At 42.0% G+C, this 10398-nt stretch overlaps 1 protein-coding gene across 7 annotated transcripts in view; it reads left to right on the top strand.

Moving 5' to 3' along the window:
• RREB1 (ras responsive element binding protein 1) overlaps positions 1-10398 on the top strand; it is a 183441-nt gene that overhangs the window by 124308 nt on the left and 48735 nt on the right. The window lies entirely within an intron of this gene.

Here is a 10398-nt window from a genome sequence, read left to right as displayed (position 1 = left end):
AAAAGAAGTCCTTTGTCCCTTACATATTTGCCCTCTCAAAATCTGTTCCTGGGTATTGCCTATTTCCTTCTTGGGTGGTTTCCCTGCTTCCTCTTCCTGAGACCCATGCCCAGTGGAACCTCCCATGGAGAGGGCAGTGGGGCGCATTAGTGACAATTACTGTCCTTGAGGCTGCGCTGGCCCTGAGCGCTCACTGTTGATGATTCTCCACGAGACCTCTCTGGTCTTGGGCCCAGTCACTTCTGATTGGGAAAATTTCCATTTGGGGACAGCATCTGTGATTGAATACGGCACATGTCAAGCACATCTGTAAATAGTTACTGCCTTCTACAGTGATGTATCAGACAATGCATCTTATAAATAACCATAGTTAAAGCTACAGTTACTGTGTGCATCAGGCACTGGGCTCGACACTATGCTTTTTTTTTTTTTTTCATCTTTAGGAGATATAATTCATATGCCATATATTTCACCCATTTAAAGCATACAATTTAGTGTGTTTCAGTATAAACACAGAGTTCTGCAGCTATCACTACAATCAATATTCGGCCATTTTCATCACCCCGTAAAAGAAACCCCATACCCATCAGTAGTCACTTCTCATTACTCCCCACCCTCCAGCCCTAGGAAGACACTAATCTACTTTTTGTCTCTGGATTTGTGTACTCTAACATGTGGCCTTTTGTGACTTGCTTCTTTGCTTACCATTATGTTTTTAAGATTTATCTATGTTATAGCACGTATCCGTGCTTCATCCTTTTTTGTTGTCAAATAATAGTCCATTGTATGGATCTACCATATTTTATTTTATTTACCTCTTCATCGATTGGTGGACATCTGAGTCATTTCCATTCTTTGGCTATTATGTCTGATGCTCCTGTGAACATTCTCGTCCAGTCTTTTTGTGTGAACATAGGTTTTCATTTCTCTTGGGCAGATACTTCAGAGTGGAGTGGCTGGGTCATGTGGTAACTCTATGTTTAACATTTTGAAGACCTGCCAAACTGTTTTCCAAAGTGTCTGCATCGTCTTACATTCCCACCAGCAGAGTGTGAGGGTTGCAGCTTTTCCACATCCTTGCCAACACCTGTTACCGCCTGTCTTTTTCATGAAAGCCATCCTCTTAGGTGTGAAGTGGAATCCCATGAGTTTTATAATTGTAGTTCTTACATTAAGTCTGTGATCTGTTTTGAGTTAATATCTGAGTATAGTGTAAAGAAGGGGTCCAACTTTAGTCTTTGGCACTTTGTTGAAAAGGCTTTTCTTTCCCCCATTCAATGGTCTGGCCACTCTTGTCAAAATTCAGTTGACCATCAGTGGAAGGATTTTTTTCTCTACTCAGTTCTGTTTCATTGATCTATATGTCTTCATGTCTACCCCAAGGCCTAATACTGTATTGATATCTGCAACTTTCTGTGAGATGTGAATCCTCCAACTTAGGTCTTTTTTACGATTGTTTTGGCTACTATGGGTTGCTTAGATTTCTGTATGAATTTTAAGAACAGCTTGTCAATTTCCACACAAAAGGCAGCTGGCATAGGGGTTATAAAGTACATAGATCAATTTGGGGGTATTGTCCTCTTACCAGTGTTAAAACTTTGAGATATTTTCTATTTATGTCTATTACATGTTAGTAGATTTCTGTCAACTGTGTTTTAAATAGTTTTCAAAGTGCAAGTTTTGTATTTATTTTGTTAATTAATTTCTAAGTGTCCTTTTTTTTACGGTATTGGAAGTAGAATTGTTTTGCTTTGTTTTTTAACATTTATTTTTGAGAGAAAGCGCACACGCGTGAGCGAGCAGGGGAGGGTTAGAGGGGCAGAGAGAGAGAGGGAGACACAGAATCCGAAGCAGGCTCCAGGAGCCCAACGCAGGGCTTGAACTCACGAACTGTGAGATCATGATCTGAGCTGAAGTTGGACGCTTAACCGACTGAGCCGTCCAGGCGCCCCTAGAATTGTTTTGTTTTTGTTTTTGTTTTAATCTTTATTTTTGAGAGAGAGGGAGGGGAGGGGCAGAGAGAGAGGGAGACGCAGGATGCAAAGCAGGCTCCAGGCTCTGAGCTGTCAACACAAAGCCTGACGTGGGCCTCGAACTGCGAACTGAGAGATCATGACCTGAGCTGAAGTCAGACACTTAACCGACTGAGCCACCCAGGTACCCCTAGAATTGTGTTTTTGATTGTTCATTGCTGGTGTATAAAAATACATTTTGTACTGCTCTTGTTTCCTGCAACTTTGCTGATCTTGTTTATTCATTCTAATGGTTATTTGGTGAATTCCTTAGGATTTTCTGTATATGACATCATGTCACCTACAAATAGAGACAGTGTGCTTCTTCCTTCGAAACTAATCTGGATGCCTTATTTTTCTCGCCTGCTAGCCCTGGCTGGCCCCTCCAGCGCAGTGTTAAATAGAAGTGAAGAGAACGGACACCCTGGTGTTATTTCTGTTCTTAGGGAGAATGCATTCAGTCTTTCTCCATTAAGTATGGTGTTCATTATGGGTTTTTCATAAATGCCCTTTATCAGTTTGAGGAAGTTCTTGTCAGTCCCAGTCCACTTAGCACTTTCATCGCGAAAGGGGGTTGGATTTTGTCAAATGCCTTTTTTTTCTTTTTTTTTTTTGCATTTATTGAGATGGTCCGATTATTTTTTACCTTTCTTGTGCTCTGTTTTGTATGTTAAACCAGCTTCCTTCCTGGGATGAATCCCACTTAGTACGGTCATTTTCACATGTTGATGGACAGGGTTTGCTAGTATTTTATTAAAAGACGTTTGCCTATATTCATAAGAGATATTGGTCTGTCGATTCCTTATGAGTCCTTGTGTGGGGACTACTGCTAGTCTCACAGAGTGAGTTGGGAAGTATTCTGTCTGCCTCTGTTTTTTGGAAGAGTTTGTTGGTGTTAATTCTTCTTTAAGAGTTTGGTAGGACTCACCAATGAAGCCACCTAGGTTTTTCTTTCCAAGAAGTTTTTAAATTACTAATGCAGCCTCTTTACTTGTGATCGGTCTGTTTCACATTTCTGTTTCTTCTTGAGTCTATTTCCGTCGTTTGTGTCCATTCCAGGAATTTGGCCATTTAATCTAAATTATCTTATTGGTTGGCCTACAGTTGTTCACTTTCCCTTTATAGGCCTTTCTGTCCTGAGTCGTAATGCCCCTCTTTTCATTCCTGATACCAATCACTTGCGTCTTCTTTATTTTTTTTCCTTAGTCAGTCTAGCTAAACATTTGTCAGTTTTATTGAGATGTTCAGAGAAACAATTTTTGATTTTGTAGTTTTATTCTCTGTTGCTTTTCTGCTGTTTCATTAATTTCCCACTCTACATTATTTCCCTCCTTCTATGTGCTTTAGGGTAGCTAGCTCTTTTTCCAGCGTTTAAAAGTAGAAGGTGAGGATATTGATTTGAGAACGTCTTTTGTACCACAGGCATGTACAGCTATAAATCTCTTTTTAGGCATTCTTTAGTTATATCTTGCGTTTCCTTGTTCATTCATCTCAAAGTATTTTCTAATTTCCCTTGTGATTTCTTCTTTGGCCCGTTGGTTATTTCAGAATGTTCAGCGTCCGCATATTTGTGAATCCCCAAATTTCTTTCTGCTATTAATTTCTAATCTCATACCATTGTAGTTGGAGAACATACTTTGTATGATTTCAATCCTTTGAAATTTCTGGAGGCTCATTTTATGGCCTAGCATATGGTCTGTCCTGGAGGATGGCCCGTGTCTCTCTGAGAAGAATGTTCGTTCTGCTGTTGCTTGGTGTGTCCTCTGGAGGTGCCGGGAGGTCTAGCTGGTTTATATGTTGTTCACATTTTCTCTTTCCTTGTCGATTGCCAATTTTTTTTTATGCACTCTACCTGTAAGGTTTGTGGAATTGCTATCCCATTTTGCATGAGGAAACTTGCTTAGGATCAGAGTAACAGCCAAGGTTGAGACTTGAATGTCGGCTGTGGGCTTAGTGGCCATGCTTGTAATGACTATGAGAAAGAATTGATAATAGTGTTTGTATCATTTTTTATATTAGAAAAAAGCACTCTTTCACCCACCCCCAAAGCAGCTCCATGCTCTCGTAGAGCATTACAGTTGACTCTTGAACAATGCAGGGGTTAGGGGTGCCAACCACCAGTCAGTCGAAAATCACACAACTCTTCTGACTCTCCCAAAACTTAACTACTAATAACCTGCTGTTGACTGGAAGCCTCACTGAGCACATAAACATATATGTTGATTAACATGTATTTTGTATGTTGGATGTATTATATACTATGTTTTTACAACAAAGTAAGCTACAGAAAAGAAAACATGATTAAGAAAATCATAAGCAGGGGCATCACCTGGGCAGCTCACTCAGTTGTTCATCTGACTCTTGATTTCAGCTCAGGTCATGATCCCAGGGTGGTGGGATCGAGCCCCACTTTGGGCTGTGCACTGAGCATGGAGCCTGCTTAGGATCTTCTCTCCCTCTTTGCCCCTCTCCCCTGCTCACACACTCTCTCTCTCTCTCTCTAAAATAAAATAAATAAAAATACACTTTAAAAAACCATAAGGAAAATACATTTACAGTACTTCACTGTACCAAAAAAATCTATAGATAAGCAGACCTGTATAGTTCACACCCCCATCGTTCAAAGGTCAACTGTATTTTTAACGTTAAACTATTTCAGCCAAGTTATCTCAGTCACTTTATTTAGTGAGCATGGGATAGCCTTTTATTGGATTTTATGACGGTTTTTTTGTTTGATATACATGGGTAGATTTAGAAATGATCTTCAATTTTTTATAGCTCAGCCCTTGATATTATCCTAAGACACAGTTCTTATTTGTAAACAGTATATATTGGACTTGTTTGTAAACTATTGTTTATAAATTTTTTTTTTTCAAGCAGACCTTAGGGATGTTTGTGCTAATTTTGGATTTTGTACTGATTTTATTTATCGTGAGTCATCTTGATTGGGAGCGGAGGACTAATTTTTGTGGGCCAAGTTCTAGGCCTAATTCTGCAGGACGCCACAGGAATCTCTTAATTTGTGTACACTTTAACAGAATGGCATAGGAAGATCTCGTTGAGGACTTGTGCTCAAATGCAGCAATGTTTGTGAAAGCATTTCGAAGGATAACAGTGCAGCATGGAAATGTCGTGGGTGGGGAATGTTTCTGAGTTTGTATTATTGGAGCTGAAAGCACACTTGTGATACTCTGTGAAGCGTGTGCCAGTCCTAGCTGTGTGACCCTAGAGAAGTTGTTTGGCCTCTCTGTGTCTCGATTACTTCATCCATAGAAAGCCGTGATACCTGTACCAGTGTTATGGCTACACTGTGGGGATTCACAAATTAATACATGCAGAGCACTTAGGATGTTTATCAGTGGTCACCAGTGTTGCTCTCCTACTGCCACTGAAAGACAGTATGCCAAGTAAGCATTCCTATAATACCAGAAAATAAATCAAGAGGTTGCTTTTATTTTTGTTTTCTTTTTGCTACACACTGAATCTGTAATTTAACATTTAGAATATTTGAGTTCATCATACCACATTTATTTTGCCTTTTCTGCAGAAAATTGCAAATAATAGGTTAAAAGAACATTTCAGTTTGTGGTAATCAGTCACAGTCATTACCACTTTCGTTTGCTGGTGAAACCATACTTTTGGGAAAAAAAATTATAAAAATGTGAAAACATAAAAAATGTGTTAGAGAGAGTGGAGTTAGACATCTTTGTCCCAGGGATCTGTTCCAGAACGTGAGACTCAAATGGTGAGCTGTGATCTCCCCTGAGCACATACCTGTGTTTCATTAATCAGAGACCAGAGCTGCCCTGGGACACGTGTGTGCAGGAATTAAAAAGAACAGCGAAAACCCACGTTTTGAGGAGCTGTATCCTCACTCGATTTTCAGAGCATGGAAGGAAGTCAGTCGACTATGAGTTTGATGCTGAAGACGGAAGTTCTTTTTCTCTTTTTCCTCCTTTCTCATTTTCCTTCTTTTGCTGCTGCTTCCCACGTCTGTGGCACTGGCTGGGATCAGGGAAAGCCAGGAGCTCATCTGTGGGGGCTCTGGGGCCCACGCCCCGCTGAGTGATCCAAGACCCCCTGGCCTGCATTCATTTCCCCCTGAGTGCTGGGCGCTCGCACCACCCCCATGTGTCCCATTCTGTCTTGTTGACAACCAGGCCCTCCTTTTCTGTGTCAGTTTCAGGGTCTGCTTTTCAGCTTCTCCCCTGAGGGGTGCAGATTCAGTAGGACCCCTGCTATGACATGATTCCTTGTGGTGTGGCTTTCTAGATGCATCTCCCCAAGGCTCGATTCCGACACACGGTATCATTTAGGAACAGATTTCACCTTCCCTCCGCCTCCTGCTCCAAAGGGCATCTGCATGTGCATAGGTGATGCCTATCTCCGTATGTACACATTCTTCCAGATAAGCCTCGCCTTCCCAGTGGTTAGTGTTGAGCAGGCTGCTGTAGAGGGCAGATCTGGGCTCCATCCCAGACTCTGGTTGCTGCCACACTCAGAAGTCCTCCGTGTACATCTCGCAACCCAGACCCCAGGAACTACTCCTTTTCAATTTCAGGTTGTTCTTAACCGACGTTGAGGCACTCTGTCGCCACCCACTTTATGAAGCAACTCATTCTGTTTCCTTTGGCCGCTAGTCATTTTAGGATGATGCAGTAGTTACCTTTGTTTATAAGACTAGTCAATCTTTTGGTAGCGTTTCCTTAGTCTTAGGAGGGGAGCCTCAGCGCATAAGCAAGAGACCGTGTCAATCTGTTACCAGATCGGGTACACTTGTTCAAGCTGCCGCTTCCCTGTCTGCGGACTTTCGTGTTTTTGAGGTTTCGAAATCTTTCGTCCCAAACCGTCTGACCACAGCTTAGTTTCCAAGCAGAATAATAGGCTGCATCAAGTGCAAAACACGCATCACGGAAAGATCACCGCGGCTCCAACTTTTAACTTCCCCCAACTCTTTATCAGTTGCTCCCACGTTGAAAATTTGGATTGAGCAGTACTTGTCTTCCAAAACAAACTTGGGAAACTGAGCCAGAGCACACCCGCCGGGAGAGCTCAATGTAGGAAAAAGGGCATTGAGCTTTGCGATTTGCAAAACTTTCCAGAAAGTGCTGGACTTCAGAGCTATGCAGAAGTGATGATATTTGAAAGAGATGATAGAAGTAGATCTCCTTTGGGAAGAAATCCTACCTCCAAAACGGGTGTTTTTCCTTTGCCAGAATGTAATTGCCTTGAGAAAATAGGAAATTAGTTTCCACTTTGCTCATTTTACAAAGTGGAGACTTCAAAGCCATAAAGAGAGTTGTGGAGTTTGTGTTAATGTTACAGACATACCAAAGACCCCAGCAGGACTGGGCTTTCCTAACCAGCTTCTCCATTCATTCTCCGAAGAGCAGGCATGTGTCTGCATTTTGGCCATGTCAGTGGAAGTGGCAAGATGAGGAAGCGAAATGCCTGGAGTGTCCTTTAGTTATTTGGGCACAGGCTCTATTTCCTACTGCAGCGGGAACGACTTTTTCTGTTGCTAAGTGCAGGAGACATAGACCCTGAGGATGCCGCTGGATAATGGACAGTCTTCAGGAACAGAGGCTTATGTGTTCCTATTATGCTGGAAGAAAACGTTCGCAGCACAGAAATGTGACCCTGCCCCATGACAAATGAGGCCGTGGAGGCTCTGAATTTAGCTCACTACTCTCGGATACTTAGGTGGAGCCAGCCCTTGGCATGCACAACTGAACTTGGGTATCCAAACAGGTGGCCAGCATTTAAAGACAGAAGGAACAGAGGTAGGGCAGTGTCTTGGAAGGGGACAGTCACTTCTTTACCCTCAGAGCCCAGCAAGAGGAAAGGGCCCTGTGAACTTCTTTCATGGTAAAAACGAGTTTCTGAGGACACCCTATGACTAGTTCTGGGACTGGCTGCTTCTCCGGAGTGGAGGTGGGCACTCGGAGCCTCAGCTAGTCCCATCTTGAAACCAGTCTTAATCACCAGGTACTCACTGACTCCCCTGACAGATTCCTTTGAAGGAAGGAAGGTATCGTGTGACATGGGAAGAAATAATTTCTAGGATAAAAATCTGGGTCATCCTACCCAGGACTGTGTGAACTTTTTTTTTTTTTAAACCTATTTCTATTAAAAAGAAGGAAACAATTATTATATAATGACGTTTCAATTGTCTACAACTAAGTATCTTCCCCTTGAGGAAAGACAAATCAGAAGAGAGTGTCTCTCGGGGCTGCTCAGAGATCTTAACATAGTCAGTTCCACTGAGACAGTTGAGGGGTTTGTGGAGATTTTAATGGTGTGTACACAGCATAATGAGAATGTATGAACTGTGCTGGACATAGGACCCTTAGGTTTGGTGCTGTTCGGTGAATATCTGGTGGTTTCATGATAATCATACTTGGATATCAAGGCAGTTTGCATCTGTGTGGTACTGTGTTTACGGAAATAGTCACACATACTTTGGGTGTAGTCTCAAAAGCTTTATTAAAACTTTTTTCTTTTTAACTAGAAAAAAAAATCACGGAACTGTAATACTTGGTTCCCTGATCATGCCTCTTCATATGCTTTTCATTCTCTTCGAGAGCCCACATCATTAAGAGGCCCAGAATTTTCCCCTCGAGAGTGAACGTTCACAAATCTGCGTATCGCAGCAGAATGTCCAAGTTCCCAGTTTCCCCCGGTAGCATTATTAAGCTTTCACCAAGTGAGTTTATTATTTGATTACACTTAAACACTTTTATAGCCTTTCTTTACATCTCATTGTCTGGAATTGAAACCTGTACGCTTTTATTTTAACGTCAGTAGTGGTTTGTATAAAGGCGGCCTCTCTGTGTGTCCTCTGAGAGCTCTTCCTTCCTCTCTGGCTGGTGCTGATAAAGGATGCTCTGTGGAATGGTAAAGAGAGCCTCCATTTCTTCATCTTTAATGGGGCAACGTTCTACTCTCAGAGTCTGCTATGATGAGAATAAATGCTGTAATGTATACGCAAGCCCCAGGCTCACATAAGTGTTCGACAAATTGTGGTTCCTTTGCCTCTCTCTTCTCCCTTCGGAAACTTAACCCCCCAGTTCCTTCCGCATGCCCATGAGCATGTGTATTTACAAAACCAGGAAGAGAGACCTTGACCTTCAACCACGAGGGTACCATAAGCTGCGATCTAAGAACCTGACAGTCTGAGAGCGGTATTTTGTAGAGCAGCTGTGTGCCATACGCCTGAATTTTCTTCTCCTAATTGTGTAAATTCTCATTATTATTTGAACACTGCTTTTGGGGGGCATTGCTTTTTCTGTGGTATTTTTCTGTTTTTCGCATGGATTTGTGTTTATACTATTTGATGAGAGTCTGTGGTTCTTTTCAGAATTCTTACTTTACGTTTTAGAAATCTGCAAATAGCAGCAAACTACCACTCTGAGAAAAAGAACAGGTCAGAGTGATTTGTCACAGAATTTTATTCCTCCATTAAAATAAAAATCATAAGAAAATAGCAAAGCTGAGAGTTGACCCCTTTCAATTGACAGTCTCTTGTGAAACCTGTTTCATGTTTGACTGACATTCTTTAGAACATTTTCCCTGCTACTTTGTGTTTGTTTTTTCTTTTCTAATACCCCTTAACAATGAGCATAGCTTAATTTTTTTGAAAGAATATTTGAAAAATGTACTTGTGGCTGGTGCTCCCTTTTTATTCGGCATTTTTTCCAGAAGGACCAGGTCAAGTTCAGTTATATCAAAGAGAGCTCACTCGTAAAACTCTGCCATGTGTGGGGATGTGAAAGCCTTTTTCATCCTATCACTGTTTCTCAGATTTATGATATGCTTCATAATTAAGTAGTTCACTATCATTCGGCAGGCTAGATGCTAATGTTTATAATTCAGGCTTTCTTCTGTTTTGGCAGAGGTGGTATTTGTTTTGGAGATTTGAGCAGACACAAAAGAAGTTTCTCTTGAAGGCAGGCACCACGGTGTTCTTGACATATCTCGTTGAAATATTTTGAAAGCTCAGCTGCACCAGGTAAAAGTGGTGAATGGCATCAAATTCTGGAGCATCCGTGCTTGCCTACACTTGAACGACCTGGCAGTTGTGAGAGCTAGGAATTAGGTCACGGAAGGTAAGGTATGTGCTTGCTGGGGGTAGGATGAGGAGTGGGGGGCCGTCCTCTGCTCCGGACCTCAACACGCCCCCTTCTCCCTGCCCACCCTGCCCTCCGCTGATGCCCTGACAATGGGGAGCAGATCCTGAGTGTGTGTCCCCACTTACTTGTATAATATCAAAGTAGCAGAGGGAAGGAGGAAAGCAAGCCTGATTGCAAGCGGTAAGAGCACAAACTTAAACCTGTGCCTCGTGCTTTATACCTTGCATTTTTCCGTCTTTGTTTAAATATTCAAC

The sequence above is a fragment of the Felis catus genome, chromosome B2, assembly GCF_018350175.1.
Source record: "Felis catus isolate Fca126 chromosome B2, F.catus_Fca126_mat1.0, whole genome shotgun sequence".
Classification (NCBI taxonomy): domain Eukaryota; kingdom Metazoa; phylum Chordata; class Mammalia; order Carnivora; family Felidae; genus Felis; species Felis catus.
The sequence above is the reverse complement of the archived record's forward strand: the minus strand, read 5'-3'. Positions and strand labels throughout refer to the sequence as shown.